The sequence below is a fragment of the Echinops telfairi genome, unplaced genomic scaffold, assembly GCF_000313985.2.
Source record: "Echinops telfairi isolate 266 unplaced genomic scaffold, ASM31398v2 ScPeMD7_7469;HRSCAF=8507_1, whole genome shotgun sequence".
NCBI classification, from domain to species: Eukaryota; Metazoa; Chordata; class Mammalia; order Afrosoricida; family Tenrecidae; genus Echinops; species Echinops telfairi.
In genome coordinates, this window is record NW_022111373.1 from 50,780,744 (window position 1) to 50,803,819 (window position 23,076).

The following is a 23,076-nucleotide window of genomic DNA, read 5'->3' on the forward strand; positions in this document are numbered from 1 at the left end:
GGAAGACAGAAAAATTGATGCATTTGAATTGTGGGGCTGGTCAAGAATATTGAAATTACCAAGGATTTGCAAAAGGAGCAAAAGGATTTGTTTTGGACGAAGCACAGCCAGAATGATTCTTAGAGCACACAGACATGGTGTTAGAAGAGAACAGTCCCAGGAAAAGGACATTCTGCTTGAGCAGTAGAGGGAGAGTGGAGAAAGAGGAGAATCCTCAGCACGATGGGTTGACACGGTGGCTACAGCGATGGGCTCGGGCATGAGAACAATTGTGAAGGTGGCACAGAAGCGGGCAATATTATGTACCCAGAGTCACTATAAGTCAGACCTTCTGGGTGGCATCTAACAACAACAGCAATAACAACGATATTTGAAAATAGGAGAGAGACTCTTCATTTAGAGACCCTCCATTATGATGACACTAAGCAAAGCAAAACACAGATTAAAAAAAGATAGAAGTGTCTTAAGCACAAAACTATATTTTGGGATGCAATTGAAGTTTAAAGTCTGCTCATGAAGAAATTAGTATTTGCTCAAGCACAGCTGCCGTCTGACATTTCACACCGGTCTTGGTGTGGGTTGGAATATGCAAGTACATCCGTGTTACCCTCTTCTTGGAAATCTCTGGAGGACTTCTTGATAGGACTGTCAGATAAACTGCCACTGAGCCTGGACAATGAGAAAAGAGACAAACACTAACCGTGCTGAACTGACTGTGCTGGTGCAGCCTTTTGTAGACACCGAAATGTCCAGAAGGAGTGGGGGGGGAAGCTGGACCACACTCAGGGCTGGGCTGGGGACTGGCAGCAAGGGATTGACTTCTCTTCGCAACAACTGACCTGCTGAGAGGTCTTAAAGCACCCAGCATCTGAACAGCATTCAACTGGCCCTCAAGAAAATGCAGAATCAGGGCAGTTTTAAGAAAAGCAAACAGCTGCCTCCTGCCCCCATGTCAGCCTCCCTGCAGCCTTGCCACTCACTTCCCTCTCTGTGTGGGAAAGCCTGTGCAGACGCACTGCTTGGCAGGATGAGGGTTCTTTCCCTAGTTCGTCCTTTCTTCTTTTCCTTTTTAAACCAGCTTGAAGCTTGTTAATGTCAAGACTACCAGTGAGGCACTCAGATGAAGAGGTGGGGGGAAAGGCAGGGAGGAAAAATAAAATAGGATGGAAGTGTCAGAAAACGTGGCATGAAAGCAAAGTGTTCGGAAGAGGGCGAGCCCTCTCATTTTGGCAGCTATTTTTAGGGCTTCTTTCCTCTCAAGTGAGACTATCAGGAGGAGTCCACATTTTTCAAGAGAGCAGCGGGACGCTAAGCGGATGGTTGTTGAACATGGGAACTGGAGACCACGGCTTCACTGCAGGTGGGTTTTGTGCTGTGCTCTTTGGTTACTGGAATATAAACCTCACATGAATTGTGCAGCAGCAGCAGCAGGCTTTGAGGAGAGCAAGAGGATTATGTAAGCTTCGGCTGTACTTTTTTTCCCCATTCCTTTCCTTTTTTCCTCCTTTAAATGGAGGCACTCAACTTCCCAGAGAAATGAAAGCATGTCAGCACAGTCAAATGGAAAGGGCGGTTGGAGGCAAAGCTCCACTAATTCAGGCCAGAGTGGATTTGTTCTGGCCGCCCCTCTTCACCCATGTAGTTATACTGGGAAAAGATATTTCTGAGATATAAAGAAACTTGGGCAATGATTATGAATAGGTAACTCATAGACAAGTACATGTGTCAATGTATGAAAAGACTTGCCTTGCACCCCTAGTTACTAAAAATATTTAAACAAAAATGACAATGAAAGATCACCCTTTACATTTTAGATTGACAAAAATTAAGAGTTGCAATAGTACTCACATGGAAGGGTAGTAGCCTTCCAATATATCACTTGAAGAAAAGTGAATTACGTACAGTCAATTTTTGAGAAGGCAATGAAGAACTAGTTTTCAGTTAAAAAAAATCCTCTAATTCTATATTTTTAGTAATCTATTCTAGGCAGATTAAAAAAAAAAACCATTAATCTGTTGTATGGCAGAAAAATTTGGGAAAGATCTAAAACCATCAAGTAAGGAAGGGTGAAAGCTTATGTTGCCCTTACAGTAGAAGGAAGGCATGGAGATCTGCTTTCAGAGTAAGGGCAGCTAAGAGCCCTATGGATCCCACTTCTGTATTGTAACACACGTGGGTCACAGTACGTCAAAATCAACCTGATAGCAACACGCTTGATCTCGTTTTTATATTTATATCTTACAGGATACCATGTAAATATTAAAAGAAATGATTTAGTTATATTTATTAACCTGGACATTTTTCCACGGTCTTCTGTTAAATGTGCATCCTTAGATATTGTATATTATAGATTTAGTATATACATACACCTGCTCCCCCACTCCAAAAAACATTATGAGTGAAAGATAAATGGGTGGGTAGATAGACTAGGTGGATGATCATAATAAATCAGGGATAACCTTAAGAAGAATGGGAGTTCCAAAACACTATATTGTGCTCATTCGGAACTTGTACATGAATCAAGAAGCAATTATGTAAACAGAACAAGAGTGTGGTAGTTACATAATCTGCTGTCAATGTTAGACTAAGAGTGAAGGGGTGGAGTTTAGCCTGTCAATCAGGTCGCAGCTTGATGACCTCATTTGGTGGCGCTGAGGAGATAAATAGCTCACTGGAAGCAGGACACATGCTCACTCTCTGGGAGACATTGCAGCTGACAAGACACAGGAGCCACACTCATGCCCTGAGCTTAGAGGAGCCATGTAGAGACCACTGCCAGTGCTGAGATGCTTATATCACTGCTGAATCCACAAGACTTTCCACCCACTGACCTGGGATCTTCCTGAATTGGGCGTCATTGCATGTGTTGTGTGAGCTTGAAGAGGACTTTATAGATTGGTATTGGACATATGGGCTAATATTGGACTTATGGATTTGATCTGGACTAGACCAGGATGTTTTATCAATATTCAGTTGCTCATGTATATAAATCTCTTTCTCATACACATATGAGTCTCCCTGGATTTGTTTCTCTAGTCTACCCAGACTAACACATTATGGTACATTGGGAGTGGAGTACTAAAGAAACAGATCATAAAGATGGAGAGTGGATGCTTGCTTGAACTCTCCCTCACAGTGATTTTTCTTCTTTGGCTAGCTGGAAGTCAGATATGTCCATGAAGTTCCCTGGGTTGTTTTCTGGAAAAAACATGGGAAGTTAAAGTTTTGATTCTTTTCATTGGTTGTAGTCTTTGGTTATTCCTGTGTGAAATGGCAAAGATGAATGTGATTAATGTATACTTTGAGCTCAGCGGATGAAATCACCCCTTGAATTTTTCAGATCTGCTTAGTGAAAGTGGCTGACAGAAGGTCAAAATGGCTGACAGAAAGCCTGGCTCTGGCTTGATACTGCGAGGCCCAATCCCATATTTTGTATCAATAGAATAGTTTAGATAAGGATTAAAATAAGCTAAAAAACGATTGAACTTGACTGTTTTACGAATTAAGTTTAACATCTCATTCTTCTTTGCTTATACTAATTGTTTCTACTTATTATTATTGATATAATGATTGATAGAAATGATTACTGGGAAGTATGAAAATAAAGAGCTTGTAAACCCACTTGCCTTGAGCCATTAAAATTTGATCCTTAAATGGGTTTAGGACAAGCCTGTAAAGAAGGCTCTGAAAAGATAAGCCCCACCCAGTATTTAAGTGCTCAGTACATTCAAAGGTGATACTTGCCTAGGGGACTGTTGACAGATTGAAGGGGAAAGAAAGGAACTCTGAATTTTTAAATTTTGAACTAGTGGTTTTTTGCCAGAAGCTGGAAAAAATCTGGAGCCATGAAGAAAACTCCTTTCTAGGACTGAACTTTAAAGTATGCCTGTGGGCAGGCTGAAATGTTGCTGGATGACCACCTGGATCCACTTGTTGAATGGAAGTGGGAGAAAAGCTGCAATAAAGAGATGGGTTGTCTGGCCACTAACACATGTGAACCTGGTTTATAGGAACTAGAGGAGAAGACGAGAGCGGTTGACTGGTCTGAAGTTCATGACCGAACACAAGGTAGCTAGAGTTGTTGAGAATTCGTGATGGGTCCATGGTCTAAAGGCAAGGCAGTCAATGGGCACTCTGGTGAGGCTAAGTAAGGCAGCACACACTAGGTTGACTAGAACCGTACCAGATGAAGAGAAAATATTTGAACCTGTGAACTCGATATACACTGTGAACTGGTGCTCATATTGCTATAGACTTTATGGATGGCCTGTCCTGATATGAATCTGCTTATGGATGCGGATTTCACAAGATTCAAACTGGAATGAAGATTCTTCATGTCAAAGAATATGATTGTCTCCTCAGAACACTAGGTTGATTTAAGTGCGCAATATAGAAACTGGATATCCAAAATGGGGAGGATAAAGGCATGAAGTGGCTGGCTTACAGACTTTCATAAGTGGGAAAATATATTCATAGGATTATGGTGTAGGTGTTCACATAAGTATAGGATATTTTTGTTTTATTCACTTATAGAACGTTATATTTAAATGAGGATGGCACATATTGAATTGTATGCATTTTAGTTTTATCCTGTTAGGTACAGATATGATTTTATTGTTGCTTGCTTGAAAATTATATATGGCTAGAGAGTTTTGTGAAAGTGTCAAATTGACAAGGGGTGGTCTGTGGCAGTTAAATAAGCTATTGTCAATTTGAGACTTAAGAGTGAATGGGTGAAGTTTAGCCTATCAATCAGGTCGCAGCTTGATGACCTCATTTGGAGGTGCTAAGTAGATAAATAGCTCCCTGGAGGTGGGACACATGCTCACTCTCTGGGAGAAATTGCAGTTGACAAGACCCATGGAACTACACTAGTGTCTTGAGCTGGAGAAGCCATGAAGAGACCCTGCCAGTGCTGAGATGCTGATATCACTGCTGGATCCACACGATTTTCCACCAACTGACCTGTGATCTTCCTGCATTCGGAGTAATTGCATGTGTTGTGTGAGTCTGAAGAAAACTTTATAGATTGGTATCAGACATATGGGCTATTATTGGACTTATGGACTTGCTGTGGACTGGGCTGGGGTGTTTTCTCAATATTCAGTTGCTCTTATATAAATCTCTTTCTTATAAATATCTGAGTGTCTATGAATTTGTTTCTCTAGACTACCCAGACCAACAAAAAGGGGATAATGCATGGTTTAAAATCAGGAAAGATGTATATAAGGGTTTCATTTTTTCACCATATTTGTTTAATCTATATGTTGAGAAAATCATTACAAAAGCTGAATTATACAAAGAAGAGTGTGGCATCGAAATTGGAGGAAGACATTAACAAGCTGCAGTATGTAGATGACACAATCTTGCTTGCTGAAAGTGAGGAGGACTTGCAACACTTGCTCATGAAGATCAAGCATTGTGGTCTTCAATCTGGATTACAACTCAATGTAAAGAAGACCAAATTCAGCACACATGGACTAAGAGGTAACATCACGATAAATGGAGAAGAGGTTGAAGATGTCAAGAATTTTTGCTCTTGATCCACAATCTATTTTCATGGAAGCAGTAGTCAAGAGATCAAAAGACATATAATATTAGGTAAATCTGCTTCACAAGACCTCTTTATCAGAGTACTGAAGAACAAGGATGTTACTCTGAGGACTAAGGTGTGCCTGACCCAAGTCATGGTAGTCTTCATTGCACTAAATGTATTTGAAAATTGCATATTGAATAAGGAAGCCTGTAGAAGAATAAATGCATTTGAATTGTGGTGTTGGAGAAAAATATTGAAAGTCCTGTAGATTGCTAAAAGGACAAACCTACCTGTATTGGAAGAAGTAAGGTTAGAGTGCTTCTTAGAGACAAGGATGGCAAGACTTTGTCTTACATACCTTGAACATATTGTCAGGAGAGACCAGTCCCTGGAGAAGGATATCATATTTGGTAAAGTGGAGAGCTGGTAAACAGAGGAAGGCCCTGGAATAGATGGATTGGTATAATGGCTGCATCAATGGGCTCAACCCAGGAACAGTTGTGAGGACGGCACAGGACCATGTAGTGTTTTGTTTTGTTGCCCATAGGGTCACTGTGGGTCGGAGCTGACTCAATGGCACCTAGCCTGGAGATAGTGCCCATTTTTTTCCTTTATTTTTCCGTTTTTATTGAGTTGTAATTGATAAATCACAATTTTCACACTTTTAGTGTGTACAATTCAGAAGTTGTCATGTCCAAGTAATCTACTTTATGCCTATAATGTGCCTAATCTGAGTATTTCATATCAGTATAATCACATAATATGTGACCTTTTGTTTCTGGGTTCTTTTACTTTGAATAATGTTTTAAAAATTCATTAATGCTATACAAGTATCATTATTTCAAATAATATCTCATTGTATGGATAGCACCCATTTTGTTTATCCACTCTTCATTTGAGGGACATTTCCATTGTTTCTACTTTTTTTGCCTATTATGAACAAAGCTGCCATGCACATTGGTTTACAAGTTTTATGTGAATATATTTCTAATTTTCTTGGGTATATACTTAATAGTGGAATTGTTGGGTTGCATGTTTTAACTTAAAATTTTTTGTGTGAAAAAAATTATTTTTGCATGAGTTTAACATTTTGAGAGATCCCAAATGAATGGCCAAAATTATAATTTAGACATTTGAAAAAATGCTAATTTATTTTCTATCTGTATTAATTTACTGGCATATAATTTGCATACTTCATTCATATTAAGAAGAGTTGTGCAATAATCACCACAACCAGTTTTAGAATATTTTCTTCTTTCTCATACACATTGCTATTATCTTCCCATTTCCACCTCACATTCCCTGCCATGTCCCTAGGTGTCATTAATCCAGATACAGACTCTTTATAGCTTTACCTATGCAGAATTTTATATACAAAACAACCCATACAAAATAATATCAAGAAACAAAGCAAACAAAAAAACTCCAACAACAACGACAAGATAAAATAGAAAAAGAACCTTGTGTTAGTTATGTAATTTTATGTCAACTTGCAGATGTATAAAAGTGTAGGGTGGAATCCATCTTGTCAATCAGGTCACAGCCTGATGCTGTTTCCCTGGCAATGTAGCCTTCTATAAGGACACCCTTAGAACCTCCCTCTGTCACAAACCCTGAGAGCAACTAAAGCCTCTGTGTTAGATAGGATTCTCTGGAGAAACAAAACCAGGACACATTTGATTTTTTATATTCTGTATATACTCGAGTATAAACCGACCCGAATATCATCCAAGGCACCTAATTTTACCACAAAAACTGAATAAAAAATGTGCTGAAAAACTCGGTGTATACTTGAGTACATGCGGTACATATATAAGGATAGATATATACAGCACAAAGGAATATATCCACACAGCAGTACATAGGGCTCAGTTCAACTCACTTCTGTGCAACAGTTAATATACTATAAGTCCTTCAACTCAGGAGGGCTGCTGGATTCAGGGTCAATGGAGCAGACAGCCGAGTTTTTGGTAGGGCAATGAAGGCAGTCTTGCCACAGGCAGCAAACAGCAGGGCAGGTCACCAACAGTCAGCCAGATAACAGGATCTGACAGTCCCAAGCTAAAGCGATGTGTACACCAGCAGCATCGCGAAACAGGTCTCCAAGGAACCTCAAGTTCTAGTGACACGATCCACAGATTGGGTGTCCCAAGGGTAGTGTAGCTCACAAGTTAAGGCAGAGAACAGCTAAGGCAACCACATGCTAGTCTGATCACCAGAGAGCAAGAGAGAGACAGGTGGGGCTTGCCAAGCCATTTGTCTCTTTGCCCTCCAATCAAACTGCAACCCTCCAATGTTCCTATTGGCCAGGTTGGCACAATAAACCTAACTATTACCATCCACCCCTTGTCAGCTTGGCACCTGTACACAATTCTTTAGCCATATATAATTTCCAGACATTAATGAAATCACACTTATACCTAACATCAAACAGCTATCATACATGAACAAAGGAAAGATATTCAATAAACACATATAGAGAAAAGAAACTGACAATCACAAACCTCACTTTTTCAATTGATCACATGGTCATAACTTATAGGTAGAACTACCTTCTTTTACTACCCATTCTGTATTAACTTTGCCCTCGGCCAGCATCTCCACTGGCCATGGTTGTTTGCCTGGTGAGGTAACCTAGACCTTCATTCCTGAGGGTCTGAGTCATTATACATCCTGTCAGGATTGGGTTGCTGTAACTTACCATTTACTTTAATCACAAGGCATGGTAGCACTAAGAGATGACCTATGGGATCTCCTGGATTCCAGATATGTTCTTCTTTACCTCCATTATGTAGTACCAGTCCAATTTCTCCTTGGTAATCAGGATCAATCACACCATTCAGTACAGTGACACGCTTCCTGACCTGTTGTTGATACAAAGTCATGAGAAGCCCAAAGTGGCCAGGAGGCATTCTCAGTTGCCAGTTCAGTGGAATCCGTGCTGTGTTTCCAGGTGGGAGAGTTCCTTCCTTTGGGACCAGGACCTCCAGGCCTGAAGTGCACAGGGTCGCTGGGACAGGAAGCAAAAATGCTGCAAGTGGATCACTAGGAGTAATAGTGAGTGGTGCCACTGCAGCTTCCACCCCTTGGTTCCTGGGCGCATGAATCCTTGCTATTGGAGACACAGCACCATATATTGGCCGCTGGTTTAGAGCATATACAGCCTCCTGGTGAACACTGCCCCAACCCCGCAAGCTGCTGCCACCTAGCTGGCACTGTAATTGTGTCTTTAGGAGCCCATTCCATCGCTCTATCAAGCCAGCAGCTTCAGGATGATGAGGAACATGATAGGGCCAGTGGATTCCATGGGAATGGGCCCATTGCTGCACTGCATTTGCTGTGACATGAGTTCCTTGATCTGAAGCAATGCTATGTGGGATGCCATGCCAGTGGATAAGTCATTCTGTAAGTCCATGAATGGTAGCTTTGGCAGAAGCATTAAGTGCAGGGAAGGAAATCCATATCCAGAGTAAGTGTCTATTCCAATAAGAACAAAACGCTGCCCCTTCCATGACGAAAGTGGTCCCATGTAATCAACCTGCCACCAGGTTGCTAGTTGATCTCCCCAAGCAATGGTCCCATATCTTGGACTTGATGTTGGTTTCTGCTGCTGGTAGATGGGGCACTCAGCAGTGGCAGTGGCCAAGTCAGTCTTGGTGAGTGGAAGTCCATGTTGCTACGCCCATACATAACCTCTATCTCTGTCACGATGTCCACTTTGTTCATGTGTCCATTGAGCGATGACAGGAGTGGCAGAGGAAAGAGGAGGACTAGTCTCCACAGTGTGTGTCATCTTATCCACTTGATTATTAAAGTCCTCCTCTTCAGAGGTAACCCTTTGGTGAATATTCACAGGAGACACAATTATGTTTACTTTCTTGGCTCATTCAGGGAGGTCTGTCCATATACCTCTTCCCCACACCTCCTTGTCACCAATTTTTCAATCATTTCCCTTCCAATTCCCTGACCATGAAGCCAAGCCATTAGGTACAGCCCATGACTCAGTATACAATCTCATATCTGGCCATTTCTCCTTCCAGGCAAACTGAGTGGCCAGGTGCACTGCTCAAAGTTCCCTTCACCACTGTCCTTTAGGGAGATCCCAGAAAGGGGCTGTAGTGCTGCTGCTGTCTACTTATGAGTGACACCTGCAGAGGTGAAGACTGGGAGAAGGAAGGTACAGTGACAGGAGTGGAAGAGTTCCACAGGATGGAAGAGTTGAAGTACCCCTGGGGCAGAGTTGTGAAAGTGTATTGTAATTCCTGCCAGTTGAAGGCAAACTGCTTCTGGTGGTCCTTTGAGACTGGTATTGAGGAGAAGGCATTGGCCAGATCAATAGCTTCATACCAAGTTCCAGGAGATGTATTAATTTGGTCAAGCAATGCATATACCAGCAGCATGGCGAAGCAGGACTCAAAGGAACCTCAAGCTCTAGCAACATGGATTCACAGGTTGGGAGTCCCACGGGTAGTGTAACTTACAAATTAAGGCAGAAAACTAGCTAAGGCAACTACACACTGCTCCGATGACCAGAGAGCAAGAGAGAGACAGGCAGGGTTTACCAAGCCATTTATCTCTTTGCTCTGCAATCACTGCGACCTTATTAATCTCACATGTTCCATTGGCCAGGTTGGCACAATAAACCTTCCTACCACACCTGCCATAGAGAAATATCAAATATGTAATCACTCAGAGCCTTATTTCTCACAAATATTTTATTGGTGATGATGGTGGTGATATTTTGCATATTCCTATTTGGCTTCATACAATGTTTCAGCAGTGCCCTCTTTATTACTGGAGAACATTTTCCATCCCTTTAAAACTAAGCAGGTTTGAGAAAACTCATCCTTATGAGTTTCTTCCTTTACAACCACTCTCAGTACCAGATGTACTTGGTTATCTAAAGGAGCAAAACAAGTGAAATATAGATAGTTAGTTAGATAAACTTATTTCAAGTAAATAGTTCAAGCAGTTGGGAAGGCAGGCAAGTTGCACATTGATGTGTCAGAAGTCGGGCTGAAGGCTTCACGGGATGGATGTGGTTGTAAGGCTAAAGAATCTAAATTCATCCTGGTGGGCATCAGGCTGTTTGCTTTTGGGGCTGCAGAAACTGGTTAGTCCCCAAATCTGGCTCATGTCTCAAGAACCAAAGATCAGAGGATGATGAGTTGGATGCAGGCTTGAAAAAGTGACATTTGCCAGAACACCCATATAAGTGGGATGCAAGTCATATCCCCAAGGAAACTCTATTTTCAATGGATTGGCTGCTCTTATCAGATCACAAAATAAGCAGGATTACATAATATCTGCCAAACCACTGAGAACCGTGGTTTATCCAAGTTGAACATCAACTTAACTATCACTAACTGATTCTATTTGTCTGAGAAATTACTGTTAATATTTCCTTTTCCAATGTTGGCTTCATGAGTTAAAAAAATTGTAGCTGGTGGTAAGCATGTGAGAGGAGGTTTATTGCATTGTCTATCCTTACAACTTAGATAATTTTTAAAAGGTTGGTTTTTATTTAATAAATATGAAAACAAAGCATTTTTTTCTAGTAGATTTTTATATTTTGTATTTCTACACTTTGAATTCATTTTGCATGTAATTTATTTCTTGTTTGTTATTGTTGAGAACATGGAAAACATATCAGACAACAACTGAACATTTTTTACATGTACATTCAGGGATATTGATTACATTCCTCAAGTTTTACAATATGTCTCACTCTCCTTTTATGAGCTGTTCCTCTCATTCACTTAATCACACTTCCCCTTAAATTTCTAATATATACTCAGCATACAGATTGAATATGGATATTGAAAGATACACCCTGATGCATTCTATTCTCAAACCATGTAGTATCCGCATTTACTTTTGGAATTTTCAAATGTGCTCTGTTCAAAGTTTTCATTATTGTCCAATTACAATGACACTTTTCATATTGTTTTGTCTGCATGTACTGCACACGCACACTACTGTTTTTATTGTTGCCTATGTTTTTAGAGTGCTGATTTTGTCAAAATATTTATATATAATATTGGGCGAGATAGTATACGTGATCCTGTATCAATAACCTTTTTGATAATAAAGTAGTAATTAAAGGAGAAAAAAATGAAGACTACTTTTGTTAATAATTTTGCAACTGATAATGTTGCATTTTAATGTAGAAAGATTTTACAAAGCAATTTTGGTGTTAGTATCAATATAATTTGCATGTCAATTGTAGGGAACAATTTACAACTATTAGAGGGCTTCAAAAATTTACTAAAAACTTCATTATCTTTCAGCCCATTTATCTGTGAAACTTTTGAAGCCCTTTTGTATATTTATCACATAATATGTTATGATTAAAATTGTTGATATGCTTTTATGTAAAATGATTATATGGTGCTGAAAACTAAATAGAGGTATTTGGCATCTTAAAACATGAAGTGAGGACATAAGCAAAGGTGGTGAAGAAAGCTAATGGTGGCCGGCTATCAAAAAGTATAGTGTCTGGGGACTTAAAGGCTTGAAGGTAATCAAGCGGCCATCAAGCTCAGAAGCAACAAAGCCCACATGGAAGAAGCACACCAGCCTATGCGATCATGAGGTGTCGAAGGGCTCAGGTATAAGGCATCATCAGAACAAAAAATCTTACCATAGTGAATGATGGGGGGAGTGTGGAGTGGAGACCCAAAGCCCATTAGCAGGCCACTGGAGACCCCCTTGCAGAGGGGTCTCGGGGAGGAGATGAGCCAGTCAAGGGGTGATGTAGCAACGATGAAAAATACAACTTTCCTCTAGTTCCTAAATGTTTCCTCCCCGCTCCCACTATCATGATCCGAATTCTGCCTTGCAAGTCTGGCTAGACCAGAGGATGTACACTGGTACAGATAGGAACTGGAAATACAGGGAATTCAGGGCAGATGATCCCTTCAGGACCAGTGGTGTGAGTGGTGATACTGGGAGGGTAGAGGGAGAATGGGTTGGAAAGAGGGAATCGATTACAAGGAACTGTATGTAACCTCCTCCCTGGGGGAAGGACATCAGAAAAGTGGGTGAAGGGAGCCATCGGACAGGGAAAGATATGACAAAATAGTAATTAATAATTATCAAGGACTCATGAGGGAGAGGGGAGCGGGGAAGGAGGGGAAAAATGAAGATCTAATACTAGGGGCTTAAGTGGAGAGGAAATGTTTTAAGAATGATGAAGGCAATGAATGTACAAATGCATTTTACACAATTGATGTATGTATGATTTGTGATAAGAGTTGTATGAGCCCTGAATAAAATGATAAAAAAAACATGAAGTGAGAAAATGCTATGTTTTTTAATCTATGTTGATGAATATAACAAATCCTAAGTTCAGTTAAATTTTTTTTGAATTTTAATTTTCCTTAAAAATAACCTGTCTTATAAATATAAAATCTAATTTGAATGAAATTTTCTGGGTTTAGATTTGAGTTATGGTTTAAAAAATAGAGATACACTAAAATGTACATTTCCTAGAACTAACATACCCAAGAGTTTCATAAAGTATACATTCTTTTTTTCCCCCCCAAATATTGCTCATTTATCTACCTTTTTTGTAAAATCACTCAAGGATAGTTGATCACATTCCCAAGTTAGCCAAGTGGCTACCAGCAAAGGAAAGTAAAAGAGCCCAGAGTTAAATCACGCAAAACAGTTACTGGAGTCATGCTTCAATATGTCAAATAAGCAGAGGATGACCGGGTTCATCAAAAATCACCGCCTGTCAGGCAGTCTCCATTTGATAAAAGTGATTATGCTAACCTACACTCTGCAGAAAAGCAAAGAGCAGAAAGGGCAGAATTTGAAGCAGAAGAGAGTGCTGGCAGCGACTCTAGGCATGAAATTGTAAATGAAATGAGTGATATTATGGAGAAAGATGTGTAAATTTTGCCCGATGTTTCTTTCTGGAATATAGCAGTGTCAGATCATTGTAGGGTTGAAATCATCAAAACGGGGCATGCTTCTTTCCAGAACAAAGATGTGCCTTCTGGCATTGAATCAAGACAGGGTGTAAAGGAGAAGGGAAAGGTGCTTCAGCTTTTCAAAAGAGTCGTTTTATCAAGGAATGGCTAGTGATGAGAAACTTCGGTGGGCATGAATGGTTTACTCACTCATAAGCAATAACTTATAAACTGTTATTTACTGCCAATGGTTTGTTGCCAGTGCTAAAGATATGACCTCCCCATCTGTGACTGGATTTCAGAAGCTGTGGAAACGAAGCCTGAAAGTACATCCTGTGAGACATCTGAAAAGCGCTTACGGTGCCCTGAAGTGGAAACCACTGGGACCAGGACTGAGGCCGAACCAAACCACTGGTGCCAAAACGAGGAAAGAAAATGTGGTATGACATCCTTAACAAATCACTTGATATAGCATAGTTTCTTACCAAGCCGAATCTAGCTATCCATTGCCCCATGAAAGATGAGTCTTCCTTGAATAAAGGGAGCTTTCCTAAGCTGGTTGAGATTGTTCAAAATATGATCCAGTGCTGAAAGATCACCTAATGAGATTAGAGTGGAACACAGGTAAACTTAATGTATCATCAAAAATTTGGAATGGGTTTGTAAATGCCCTGGAAATTCATGCAAATGAGAAGGTTGCCATGGACACAAAGTCTGCAAAGTACTTTGAGATCATGTACTGCAATTCACCAGACTCATCACAGATTGACCAGCTGTCCAAGTTAATCAGATATGTACAAATAAACAACAGGAGAGTTGAAGTGAAAGAAGTCTTTTTAGGATGTTTCCTTTTTAAAGAGAAAAATTATGCTGATCTCAGTTCTGAGACATATACACACACACATATATATATACATACATATACATATATATACATATACATATATAGATAGATAGACTGGACCTAATGCATGCTCCAAGCTATGCTAATGCTTGACTCAAATCCATGGAAGTGAACATGTCATTGCTAAGGGAAAGAGAAATAAAGTTATTTTTAATGAATGTGTGGACCATTCACTTAACTTGTGCCATAGAACTCTTTTGATAAAAATGAATGCTGGGTAACATTTTGGAACTCTTGAGACCAGGCTTTCTTTCTTTGCTCCTCCCACCCATCAATGGCTCATGTTAATTGACCATACTGGAGTGTCAATGAAAAAAGACAGCCAGCAACTTCAGCACCTTTCACTTCAGCCAGTGAAAGAAAAGTCCCATAAATCTGTAGTGCCAATTGAAGCTCTGTGTGATCCACATTGGTAATTTGGACACAAGAGGAACTGCTCAAGGTCTTTTGCCTATTGATCACTTCCTATGCTGTCTCTACTTTTGATTGGATATTAATCTTACACAGCAGTACCTGCAGACTAAAGACTTCAATCTCAACAAGGTAGTGGTGACAGCGCTAGAGACCAAGATTTTTCTGCACCTACTGCAGCATGCAATTTAAACCAAAACACAGACTCACTGCCAACATGTTGATTATGACTCCTAGGGACTCTACAGGCACTTTAAAATCAAACAAATATGCATGTGAAATAGACTGACAAGATAGTTTATGAAGAGGATACCAGGGAATAGGGAGACCATACGAGTAAAATAGAAGGATAATGCTTGGGCGCGCTGATTACTTTCACTATGAACTTCAGATCAGAACCAGAGTCATTGTGGAAACAGCAGCCATGTCTGGGGATATTCAAGCGAAGACTTTCCCATCGGCCACTGAAGGAGAGTTAAAGGCCTCCTTTCCAAAACGGACCACTTTCTATGATGAGGCATCCAAAAGTGAGCTTCTAATAGAAATACCAAGGTTGCGAAGATGCATGACAGAGGTGAGGCTGATCTGGAAGAAGCCAACAATTGGGCAACACTAGACATTTTGACAGTCATAGTCAAATGAGACTTCATGGAATCTCTCCCAACTCTTCATCAAGCCTAAAATTATTTCTGACAATCTGTGCATCTGTGGTTTCATATGAGAAGAATTCTCAAAGCTAAAACTGATGAAGAGCGATTTGCAATCCATCAAAGGGATAGCCAAAGCATTCCAATCTTGGTATCAGCAAGTGAGTTGGCAAAATGATTGCATTTAAGTGATTCATAAGCTTGCAGTGTGAAGGCCAGGAAATGAAAATTCTAGTTTAGTTTAGAAGTTCACTAGATGCTGAAATTCTCATTTATTTTTATTACATTCTTCCATTTGTGAAAGCATTTCCATTTGTGTTTGTCTACATTATTTAGGCCATTATTAATTATGAAAACCTGAACCACTTTCTATCTCCTATAATGGTCAAATTTATGGGCAAAAGGAATGTAGTCTTAATGTCATTGTTAAACACTTTTACTTGAAGCCTATTTTGTTCTTTACAAAACTTTCTCTTAACCAAATGGAACTATGTTAATATAAATACTTTTAGGCTGTGCATATGATATTGCAATTTAAGGTGTAATTTTAATTTTGCTAATTGTGTATGCCAGTAAATTGCCATCATACCCTCTAATATCTGGTATTACAGTTTAAGAGTAACATTAATACAAAAACCATTGTTAAGGATTCTGTATGGTCTCATAGGGGAGGAGGTCCAGAGTGAGGGTGGGGGTGATGGCGTTGTTAACCACACTAACGATGTCACTGTCTAATGATGTCACTGTCTTCATCTAAATTTAAAGCATTCTGGTCATAGAGGGAATTGTGCCTTATGAGTATGATTTTTAACTTTGCACTTAATATCTTGTTATTGCTGGTTCAAATCTTGATTATACCTCAAGAGTATTATGCTTCATTTCTTGAAGCTTAAATTTGACTTTCTTTTCTTCGTATCTCCCCCCACCCCCTACCCCCAGGAGGCAAAGGACATTTATCGAGGCCTAAATACAGGCATGTACATATAAAGAATTTTTTTTGAAAATTAAAAATTGATGCTTTATTTATCAGTCTGATGTGCAGAATTGCCTGTTACATACCCACTTTAAAAAATATTTGACCATAGTAAATGTTTTTTAATATATATTTATCCAATGAACAAAATGTTATACAAATTTTAATTAAAAATTATATTTTAAAGTTATTGAGAAAAGAGAAATGTTAAAATTGGCAGGTATTGCTATCAAGTTCTCAGAAATTCTTAACTCATCTTTGAAAATTTCCTAGAGTTCAGAGGTTTGGGAAAATATTTCCTTAAATTAGCAAGTATGAAAAATAATTTTTTGAAATTAAATGAAAAATGCCTGAGAATATACCTTTCAAGCCTACCATCAAGTCAATTGTTAACAAGAAAAATAAATATTTTGAGTATTTTAGCCTTTTTAAAAAAAAAGTATCCAAAATTTTAGTAGGATTTTGAAAACTATTGTCATTAAAAAACAACACATTTGCTGTGGGTATTTAAAGCCACACCTCAGAATCATGACTGCCAAAAACATCTGACGAAGACATGACAAACCCTTGCTCTGAAGCACAAAATTGGGGAGATTAATTAAAACAGAAAAAAAAATCTATAATGGTTTGTCTACATTCTCCTATTCTAATTTTTAAAAATCGTTTTATTGGGGCTCATACAACTCTTATCACAATCAACAGAAAAGTGAGTGTAGGGAGATGCCAGGCAGTGTAAGATATGATGAAATAATAATTTATAAATTATCAAGGGCTCATGAGGGAGGGGGGGAGTGAGGAGGGGGGGGAGGAAAATGAGGAGCTGATGCCAGGAGCTCAAGCGGAAGTGAGAGTTTTGAGAATCGTGAGGGCAATGAATGTACAAGTGTGCTTCTTCGTGTCTTATCAAACAATAATAAAAACAAAACCCAAACCCTCTAACCCATTGCCACCAAGTCAATCCAGACTAATAGCGAGTCTATAAGACAAAGTAGAATTACTCCCTAGGGTTTTCCCAAGATTGTTAATCTTCAAAGAGTCAGTCATTTACATTTTTCCCCCTGCAGAATGGCTGGTGAGTTCAAACTCCCGATCTTTCGATTAGAAATTCAAAGTATGACCCACTTATGCCACCAAGTCTCCCTGGAACAGGCTCAAAAAACCAAACCAAACCAAACAAGCCCTGCCCTCAAGTGGATTCCGACGCACACTGACCCTAGATGGGGTTTCTGAGGCTATAAATCTTGATAAGAGCAGATAGCCTCATCTTTGTCCTGCAGAGTGGCTGCTGGGTTTGAACTGAAAACTTTGGGTTTAACAGTCCAATGCTTCCTTGACAGTGCCACCGGGGCTTCTTTGCAATATAGTTGCCAGATTTGTTTACTTACTGCCATATATTGATTGGCTTCCTAATAAGGCCTAGGCAGTGTTTATCCACCTAACCACAATAACAACAGAAACAGTTGCTGTTGAATTATTTACAACTCACTGTGGGTCTGAATAGAACTAGGCTGCATAGGGTTTTCAATGGCTGCTTTTAAAAAACTAGTCTGCCAATCTTTCTGCTAAGGCACTTCTGGGTGAACCTGAACCTCCCACCTGTTGGTAAGCAGTCAAACTTGCAGTCAGCAGTCAAGTACTTGACTATTTGGACCGTCCAGGAACTCCACAGTCCAATATCGATGTGCGCTTTCTGCTATTTCCTGTGCAACATCATTAAATTTCCCTGCCCTGTTTCAGGTTCAAGGCTTTTATAACCAGCTTGGTGCGATACTGGGGTAAGTCAGGCATTTCCAGAGGGCTGAACTGTGCTTGACAGTTTGTTATTGAAATTTAACCCATTTTAGGGGCACTGGTGTCCCAGTGGTTAAAGCGCTCAGCCACTGTTGGCTGAATGTTGGTTGGTTGAATTCACTAGCCGTTCCACAGGGGAATACTAGGGCACCCAGCTTCCATAAAAATTACAGGCCTACAGTGTAGGACTATGAGACAGTCCTAAGTTGTCCTACAGGGTCACTCTGAGTGGAAATCAAGTTGAAGGCACAGGTTTTTTGGTTTTGACAAATTTCACATGGCACAAGAGTTAAGAGCTCAGCTACTAATGGTTTAAACCCATCCGGTGCCCATGAGGCAGAAAGAGTTGGCTCCCATAAACATTCCCACCACGACACTGGAGCAATTCAACTCTGGCACATGTGGGCTCCATCAGCTGAGAACCAACACATCTGTATCTAACAGCAACCATTTTTAGACATTCGCTCTTTATTCTCTCCTGAGCGACAAGACGAGGCTGGGGTAGGAGAGGGTATAATTAGATTGCAGGGCAAAGAAAAACTTCATTCCTCTCTCCAGCTAGGAGGCAAGGATAATTCATTCTGACCAAGAAGGAAAAGAATAAAAGTTGAACCCTGCAGCGAAGTGAGAATGGTCTAAAAATGTTATAAAACCAAATATAGAAACTTTCACTTGAAGTAGAAATCAGTCCGTGTTAGATACTTTTACATATAGAGATCTGCCTCCTAGAGTGGTGTCTGTTCTCTGGATTTTAAAAAAATAAAATCGTTCTGGCAAGCACTGTTTCTAACCCTCAATTTAGGACAAACATTTGGTGCACCAAAAATAACATCATTCGTAATGCTTATCTGTAGCCATTACTTTATTGATCTTTTAAACCACTTCTTGATTAACAAGATTGGACTGTTTATGGTAAAAATAGGACTATCTTTATGTGATGCACACATCTGAAAAAATATGTTTTTCCCACTCCCCGATCAATTGTCCTGTTATTTTGGACTCTAACCTGCGTCATTCCACTTCACTGAAATGCTTGGGGGCATCTCCATTGCTACACGCCCCTAATTAATCATTTCCTTTTGGGTTGATTTGGCATGGGGCCTCTCATTAGGATGACATCCAGTCTCCTCGCTCAGCTCACATGCCTACTTTTCTCTACTTCCCTAAATGTTTTCCACTGAAGCTTATTTTTGTCATACAGTCCTTCCTTCATTAGACAATGACACTGCTGCTGGAAAACTTAATTGGCTGGTGGGAGTCTTTATTGAGTGGAAGTAGTGAACATTTTTATTTCCCAAAGGAGAAAAACAATTAGGACCCACCAGGAAAGGACGCAGCGTCGATACAGGTGATCAGGAGACCGAGCTTTGCCAAGTGTTATCTTAGGGAGAGAATATGCTGCGGAGATCAGAAGGCTGGTTTGATTCTGGTAAACATTAGGCCTATTCTGGTAGAATCCCAATAGTATATAGACATTTAGGAAAATTATTTTATTATGAAAAGTTTAGAAATGATACAACATTACAGAGGATACTATAATGAAATTTCACAGACCCATGACTCAGTTTAAGCCATAATCACACTCCATGAATCCCCCCAGCTGCCTGTGGCTTCTGTTGGCGGAGTTTTCAAGAACCAGACCAAATAAAAAACCAAACCCATTGACCTCAAGTTAATTCTGGCTCACAGTGACCTTAAATCAGGTACCCAAGAATGTAAATATTTATGGGAGTAGACAGCCCCGTCTTTCTCCAGAGGAGCAGCTGGTGGGTTCAAGCTGCCAAGCTTGCTGTCAGCAATCTAACGCTTATATGACAGAACCAACCAAAGAGCCCTTCAAGCGGCAACGGCTCCCTTATAAAAGAGTGAGTGAGAGTGAGTGTATCTTTGAAGACCCTTCAAAAATGATTTCTAAAACAAGTTAATTATTTAACCAAGCATTAAAGGAAGAGTACAGAAGTATTGTGTTACCCTGGTTTGCCTAGAGAAACTAATCCAGAGACACTCATGTAGGTACAGGAAGGAGCTTTGTATCAAGACGTGATTGTATATCAAGCAAACATTGCAGTCCAGTCAAGATCAAGTCCATCAGTCCAATACTAGTGCATAAGTCTGATACTAGTCCGTAAGTCCCTCTTCAGACCCATGCAGCCACACGCAGCAAAGTAAAATGCAGGAAGATCACAGGCTATTGGGTATAAAATCTTGTGGATCCAATGGTGGTGGCTGCCTCACAAGGCCCACAGGACTTAGCATGGCTCTCCAGCAGGAAGATGAAACAGAGAGAGGGAGAGGAAGTTCCCAGGATCCTTCTTATGAGAAGGCACGCCCACCTGGAGGTAACATCAGGTTGTGACCTGATTGAGAAACCCCTTACACTTTCATATTTTCAGGATGACACGAAATTATATAACTACCACAAGCATATAGCTCATTTAAAAAAATAAACTGAATATATCTGTGTAGCCAACACTCAGGTGAAGAAATAGAATGTTACTAATATTTCCACCTGGCCCGTCCCAGTTGTCATCCCTTATGGAAGTATTTTGCAAACTCTATCACAGAACATTAGCTTTATTTTTTCAACTTCATGTAAATATTGAACTGTATAGTAATACATGTTTGCATCTGACTTCCTTCTCTCAATGTCATGGCTCTAAGATTCATCCACTTGCTGTTGTTGTTAGGTCCCACTGAGTTGGTTGCACTCACAGCCACCCCATGCACACTGGAGCAAAGCACAGCCAGGTCCTTTTGCCACCTCCACAAGTGTTGTTATGTTGGATGCCTTTGTTGCAGCTGGGGTTATCCATCACTTGAGTGTCGTCCTCTTTTTCACTGATCTTTTTCTTCACCAGTCATGGTGTTCTACTCCAGGGACTGTTTCCTGGAGCACTTTTTTTTAAGTCTCTGATCTTTATTTTATTTTTTTGAAGACAAAGGAAGCAAACAATAGTATACGCAGTGACAGTATTATGTACAATAATAGTATTGCATACTCACATAATACTATTGCATACTCACATAATACTATTACAGTCATAGCAATAATCTATGTGTTGAAACTGTATTAGTCCCGGTAGACTAGAGAAACCAATCCATAGAAACTCATATGTGTATAAGAGAGAGTTTTATATAAAGGGTAATTGTGCATTAAGAAAGCAACCCAATCCAGTTCAGTCCAAGCCCATAAATCTGATATTAGTCCATATGTCCAGCACCAATCTATGAAGTCCTCTTCAGATTCATGAAACACATGCCATGATGCTGAATGCAGGAAGATCACAGGCCAGTGGATGGGAAGTCTTGTGAATCCAGTGGCAGTATAAGCATTTCAGTGCTGACAGAGTTCTCCACGTGGCTTCTCCAGGTCCAGGCTTCTGGCTGCATCAGGGTGTCAGGGATGTCTCACAGGGAATCAGCCTTGGTAGTAGATAGTCTCCAAGGAAGTGAGTTGAGAGAGAGCTAGAGTCTGTCTCCTGCCTCCTAGGAGGAAATCCAGGAATTCCCAAAATTCTCAGGAGAAGGCCATGACAACTCAGAGGCCTCATTGGCTGTGATCTGATTGACAGACTAGACTCCACCCCTTCACTCTTAATCCTCTCAAGTCCCAAACTGACACTAGATTATATAACTACCACAGATAAATAGATGGACACACAACTGAATGCATATGGGAAGGTGAATGGGGCTATATACATGAATACTCACTTCTGAGGGGGTCAAAAAGTTAAGTAAAGCATGGGATTAAAAAGTAATGGAATTTTCCCATGAACTTTTTTTCAATAAAGAGAACAATGATTAAGCCTTAAATGAATCTTAAAGGACAAGACAACTACAGAAACATAACATCTTGATGAGGGGTACTATTAGGACAAGGTCATAATCGTTCATGGTTTTGCTGGGGAACCTAGCTTTTAAAAGGACATGGGAGATCAAAGAAGATTGACTGCTTCATAAACCTGGTTGGTGGCAGTTTTAACATCATTATTAGTGGGATCAATTTAACATCGTTACTAGTGGGATGCTCAGAGTGTGATGGGGCCATGTTTGGAATACTCATATTATGTTAGGCAGAGGAGCTTGCAATATTGGTCCAGGGCTTCCCTGAAGCAGCCAGGACATAGCTTATGACTATGCAACCCCCAGTACAACCTGGGAACCATCCACCTAAGTCCTTGAGGGAGATTGCCTCTCGCTAGGCTGGTCAGAAGAGTGGAAGCAACCCGCTTTCCAATGCACTCAGTCTGAGAACAAGACAGTGCACATTCTATGATAACAAAGAATTCATTGGAGGCTTTATCCACACGAGGACCCTGCAAATGGGTTTGTCCTTTCACTATCATCTGTAGCCTTCTGCAAAGCAGGTGCTCAGAATTTAAGCTCTAATATAACTTACTCATCTTATTATGGATTTTATATTAATAATCCTTGGATCACACAGGCTGGTGTGTTCCTGCCATGTGCCCTTAGCTGACACTTCATTTAGATAGCTGCTTGCTTTAAGGACAAGCTTTTAAAGACTTCAGATGATATTCTTCCTGATAGTCAGGCACCATCTGATTTCTTCACTGCACTTGGCTATAGTACCCATATCTTCCCTGAAGGCACATATAGAGCAGGGCCGCATCCTAAGAACTAGTTGTTATATGGTTGATTATTAATTGTGAGTTCAAAATCCATGAACATATCTAAGGTTTATGCATATCCCTGGTCCACTTTTGTTGTTATTACGTGCCATTGGGTCACTTTCAACCCATAGCAGCCCTATGCACAACAGAAGAACACACTTCGTGGTCCGGTGCCATCCTCACAAATTGTTTCTATGTCTCAGCCCATTGTTGCAGCCACTGTGTTAATCCATCTCATCACATGATGTCCTTCTCCAGGAACTG

At 40.2% G+C, this 23,076-nt stretch overlaps 1 long non-coding RNA gene across 2 annotated transcripts; it reads left to right on the forward strand.

The window, feature by feature from the left end:
* Positions 1 to 1,060: 1,060 nt before the first annotated feature.
* Positions 1,061 to 23,049, forward strand: LOC123521124. Of its 2 annotated transcripts, none has more exons than XR_006679601.1 (3): positions 1,061 to 1,360; positions 13,758 to 13,895; positions 23,016 to 23,049. It is a non-coding gene; the product is annotated as an uncharacterized LOC123521124 (long non-coding RNA). The 2 variants fall into 2 exon arrangements; XR_006679602.1 differs by having other exon boundaries at positions 13,761 to 13,895.
* The last annotated feature ends 27 nt before the right edge of the window (positions 23,050 to 23,076 follow it).